The 6,000-nt window shown below is 30.1% G+C and overlaps 1 protein-coding gene across 1 annotated transcript in view; it reads right to left on the minus strand.

Moving 5' to 3' along the window:
- Positions 1-4,436, minus strand: part of LOC113400731 (protein GDAP2 homolog) — an 88,394-nt gene extending 83,958 nt beyond the window's left edge. The window contains exon 1 of the mRNA XM_026640375.2: positions 4,269-4,436. The gene's annotated coding sequence lies outside the window, so the exon portion shown is untranslated. The remainder of the gene's footprint in view (positions 1-4,268) is intronic.
- Between the last annotated feature and the right edge of the window lie 1,564 nt (positions 4,437-6,000).

The raw sequence follows: 6,000 nt of genomic DNA on the forward strand, positions 1-6,000 counted from the left end.
AAGTTAGTCAAATCTTCGATTTAATATTTATTTTCGACTTATAATAACGCCGGTTCATGCATTATTAGAACTTTGCACTGCGAATTCTTTTCATAAATATTTCTTAAGGCTTGGTACAAAAACAAAGGTTTTGCAGCCCTAGAATAAGACGTAGAGAAAATGGAACATCTCGAACAAAGAGATGAAAAGATGCAAGGCGGGGTTAATAATCACGAAATGTTGGCTGTTTAAAGTTTGTTCTGTGAGCTCATAAGACGCGATGAAGAAATTACACGTGAAAACAAGATAAAAAGTCTCGACTTATCCTTTGCAATATAAAAAAAAATATTTAATTTGTAAGATCATTATATCATATTTGGCATATTAAGCATATACAAACAGTTTTAAATTAATATTTATTTATACTGCTACTCTCCATGTTTTTTTTCTTAAGATAAAAAGCGTGGACTTAGTGTCTGTTGACTTCTAGTCATATATACATATACATATATACGTATATATATATATAATTTACTGACATACTCTGAAATTAAAATGGAAAAGTGTAACAACAGAGTACTTTTCGAACCGTTGGATTGAATAAAAAATATTTTGATTTAATAAAAGAGCAATAATTGACGTAACTAGTGATTTTAATCAAAAGTTCCGATAACAACTTCGGTGTCATTAAAAACGCTATTTCTTTATGAATCCATAACGAATACCATAGATTATTTTTGACCTAGAACAACTGTGTCATAAATATTCAAGGTCAAAGTTGTTTGTCTATCTTTACCCCTACCATTAGAATAGGCTACAGTACTATGTCCACATAACGAACGATTAACATTAATTCGAAGCCATTTTAGAAAGCACATTCTGTTTTTATTTTTCAAACAGTACAAGCAAGCGGATATCAATGTTGTTTTATTTTGTACTATTTGAATAATTACTATTACTAAGGTTTATTTATATTAATGGTTTCTTTTGAGATTTTTATGATATAGGTAGGCGGACGGTCAATTGGGCCACCTGTTGGTAAGTGATCACCACCGCCCATAGACAGTAGTGCTGTAAGAAACATTAACCATTCCTTATATCGCAAAGCTGTTATGTTCCTAGATGTAATGTTCCTTGTGTTTGTAGTATTGTTTGGCAGTAGAATATCTGATGAGTGGGTGGTACCTTCCCAGCCGGGCTTGCACGAAACCCTACAACCAAGTAAAGTAACTTAAAGTTGAGATAGTTAAGGAATATCATTGAAGACATCGTCGCCGAGCTGTATGAGAGCATGATGTTGATGGATGCTTAATTGCCGCATTAGGTTCGAAGCTCAGAATTATAAATAATTAATTCGATTATAGTCTTTCACAGTTTTATTCTTTTTATTCTTATTATGTTGGACTGGCAAATATACCAACTGATGCTAAGAGGTCACCACTGTCCTTGGAATTTAGAAGAATTAATCCTACCTCATATCAGCTAAGATGTTGTGTCTCTATTGCCTGTAGTTACACTGACTCAATCACTTTTCAAACCGGATCACAGCTATACTAAATATTACTGTTTGGTGGTAGAACAAGACGGTGTGGAAGATGTACCTTTGTACAAGTCCTACCACCAAGTGATATGCATAATATATGAATAAAATAGAATAAAATAGTTTATGCGTGATATGTAATTTGAGGTTCTATATTCATTTAAAAACATTCGAGGTCCATGAACTGTAATAGTGTGGTGAACGTAAGCACTAGGCATGTTAACATTTAATACGCTATAACTCCAATCGAACGTAGCTGTCAGACCAATGCACTTTATAACGTCAAGTTTGACATCCGATTAACATGAATAACGAGGCAAATGTCAGATTGAAACGAACACGCATGTGTCTTTGATAGACTATGTACCATTTCTCACAGATAATAAATATATCTGATATTAGAAAATTGAGGTAACATTAAAGTAATAAATATTGTACAAGTTGACCTGAATCAATTTTATTATTGTGAATTATCGACAAGCTGGTTTTATATATATTACGAATGGTAATAAGCCTTAGATGCCCTTGGGGGTGCAATACCCAAGAGATGGCAGATCAAATCGCTTTTATAGATTTAAGCTATTTTACAACTGGTGGTAAAAAAGAAATACAAATATTCTTTTTTTTAACAATATTTTGGTCAAATATTTTGCTTTGTTCAAGGCCAAGCTAATTTGGGTAAGTATAAAACATTTACCATATATTCTACCAGTAAAATGCAATGTATTGGTTTTATTTGGAAGATAAGTTGAACTGAACATGAGCAGGAAAATGATATAAAGCCGTTACAGGCTCAAAAAAAAACCTTTAAATTCCCATATTGGTATCCGTTGGTGGGTTGATCTCATGGTTAACAATGTACAAAACAGTTAAAGAAAATGAGAGCCTAATTGATCATGTCAATTTTTTGTTTGGCATGTATAAATACAGTCAGTAAAATCAATATATTATTTTATAAAAATAAAGCTAGACTATTAAACAATGTTTGTAAGTGTAAGTAAATAGTACTGGGGATGCTAAATAAAAAGTAAAAATACTATTAATTTAAAAATAATGCTGGTGTAATCACTATGTTATAGCAGACCTATGAACACATCTGCCTTCCTATTTTAAATTTAATGTTAAAAAAAAATAAAATTAAAAAATCTAATGACTTTCCATAAATTGTTTTTTAGAGGAGATTAGTGAAACAAAGTATTTTTTTCTTTCATATGTAAAACCAATGATGACAGAAAGAGATAAATCAGTATTCCACTGAACACCTTCTAAACAATGTTTATTAGGTTTTATAATTCTGATAAGATTCTTGCAGGTTCTTCTTATTTGAATCATTATATTTATAAGAATACTATTAATATGAAAGTTACTCTGTATGTTACCTCTTCAAGATTAAAACCTCTGAACCAATTAGTAATAGTATTAGTCCCGTGAAGTAAAATAGGCTGTTTTTGAATTCACACTCTAGGGAGTAAGATGGGGAGCGATGGATTGTGTGCTATATATAAAGTTTTATAAATTTTCTGCAGGAAAGCCGCAGGTTCAACTGGTTTAATTATAAGTTAGCTACAAGTGTTTAATAAATTTATTTAATTATACATATTAAAACTGTGACTGGGTAATGTCTGAACATTGTTTATATTTTTTAATTGTCTTGTCATTTAGTTATATCAATAAATGTTAACCCAAATATTTAAAAAAAAATGGTGTCTGTCTAGAACGCATCACAGAATCAACTTCCTTGGATTTCAATAACATTTAGTATGGTTATATACTGATTATCTAGGTCAATAATTGGAAGTCAAAAATCACAAAAACGCTAAAAAAACGATAATCTGGTGGTTGACATGCCCATACCGTACAACTGTATTTAGAAAAGAAAGTATTCTTATTATTAATGTAAAATAAGAAAGATAATTATACATATATACAATGATACAATAGTAGGGATAGTAAATTTATTATTAATAGTTTATTTGAATATTTTTTTTTTTTTAATAATTAGTAACAGATTATAAATGCCGAATAAAGACTTTTTTTCTCTTAAGAAAATATGTGATATTATTCTATTACCTTGCTCTATTGAAGACTGGTGGATATAAAATTTTATTAGATGTATGAAGGCTCCTATAATATGTTTACAATCCCTTTACAGCCCAAATATTAACTCCATTGTCCATATTATTGCCCAGATTTGACATTGAACTTCAATTACAAACATAATCTATTCACATAATTTTACATTTATGCAAAATAAATAAGAAAATAGAAAACTGTGATTATGTTAAAAAATATCATGTATAAAATTATATGTGAGATAAAAACTAATAAAATTTTCATTAAAAATTGAACACTATTTAATATTTATCATAAATAAATTACATCTACTAATATATATAAGTACAAACAATTATGTCATTATGTGTATCTAATTTCTATGTACACAATATGCAAATCAAGAAAATATTAAATTTACGCCGACATGTGTTTTAATATCAAAAACTTGTCAATAACAAGTTGAATAAGTTCAGATCTTTATTAAGAGATTTATTTTTAAAAACATATCAGCTTAATCATTTATTTATTATGTTACTTTAAACCTTTTACAACTATATTAATTAACTGTCGTAAAATGATTTTTGGACGCTTTTTGTTTTATAGTAATCATAGTAACATCAGCTTGACATTGGCCTTCCAAGTTCCAACCAACAATCAATACGGTAAATTAGAACATGTTTGATGTTATACTTACAAAAGATTATTTACAGGTATGAATGAGCAGGAACTAACACTGGCACTAAGGTTTTTTTGTTTATTAATGTTCTATTTTAAAATTTAATTCAGCGCAATGACACTTTATTACAAAAACAATATTTTTTTTTACTATATAGCGGCCGCCCATTTGGCAATTCCTTTTGTTATGATCTGTCATTTCTTACCTGTATAAAATTATTTTAAATAAGCGTTCGGAAATACGCTTTAAATTGTATTTTTAATATAAATACGTGTAACTATAAAGTAAGTACTGTAAATAATATTATTTCTAAGCAAAATAAATGATTTGATCATATTTTTTTCAAAATATAATTTATTTTGGTTAGTAGCGCCATCTATGCGTCATAGTGGTATCTTAAATAGCGTGTAAGTTTCTATCTTACTACGCAGTTGTGCCGCTAGATGACAGTAAAATACATATGCATTTTGGATTCGAGGAATTAATGGATTATGTTTAGGATGTAACATTTTAAATTTATAATCAAATTTAGATAAAAAAACCATTATGAATGACTAATCTAGCTTAAGTGCTTTTAAATCACACACGTGTAATAATAAACTAAGATAAAAAAAAATAATATATTCATTAAAATATTACGGATTAAACATTATGAAGATGAATTAATATAAAAAAATTAACCGGTGTAACTATAAATATGTATTATAGTAAATAACATTTGAAAAATGAAGAATAAATCTGTTTCAAAATAAGAGCTTAATTAATATGGCAATTTGAACAAACTGGGCGTGAAATGATCTTTATGGATTTATTCCGAATGTTTTAAAACTCTTTTTGTTAACAATTAGCGATATAAGCTCGCGCAATACTAAAGTACCCTGTTATTTTTAGTCTGTGTAATAATGATTAATAATTTGCTTGGAGGCATAATTACTTTTATGGTGAGGAAACCTCCTTGTCTGGAAGGATATTCTGCTACATGAGTTTTTATCAACCCGTATTAGAGGAGCGAGGTGGAATATGCTCTTAACCTTTTCCAGGGCCAGACCGTAAGTTTAGTGGGCCCTGGGCTAACACTACTTAGGGGCCCACCTAAGACATATCTGAACGTAGACTTAAATTAAATTAATTGAATGGGTTTGATTAATTGCAGGACTCGCAGGGCTGCAAACCATACGATCTGTTTAATTTAATAAAGTTATGGATTCTTTCGCATTATCGTCTATTTTTACTTTGACTTAACTTAGCTGGGACCCCCTTGAATCAACGGGGCCCTGGGCTGAAGCCCAAAAAGCCATATGGTAGATCCGGCCCTGACCTTTTCATCAACTGAGGAGACATTGGTCCAGGATAACTACTAGCTATTACTTTACCAATTATGTATGGTTATAATTGTAAAACTTGGTTTTATCTGGTAAAGATATTTTTAAACCTATCCAGTTCTCCTAAAGTAGCTTGTAGTAAAATAAATGCAAATGAAATTCTATATCGTCAAATAGGTTTTATTTTCATAGTTATATTAGGCAATATATAAAGTTTTTCAACGTTGAAGCGACGGTTACAAAATGCATCGTAACGTTCATATGCCATTTTGGTTCCAAGAAATGAAACTACGAAAACGCATATGATAAGTAGAGCGCACACAGTCGGACATAGTAATGCGGTTAGTCTGTTGACGCGATAAGGCCTCTGGGAGTCAGCTTCGGAATCTGTGTTGCTATCAGAAGCTTTGGTCATTACTGTAACAAAA

This window comes from Vanessa tameamea, chromosome 7, assembly GCF_037043105.1.
Source record: "Vanessa tameamea isolate UH-Manoa-2023 chromosome 7, ilVanTame1 primary haplotype, whole genome shotgun sequence".
NCBI classification, from domain to species: Eukaryota; Metazoa; Arthropoda; class Insecta; order Lepidoptera; family Nymphalidae; genus Vanessa; species Vanessa tameamea.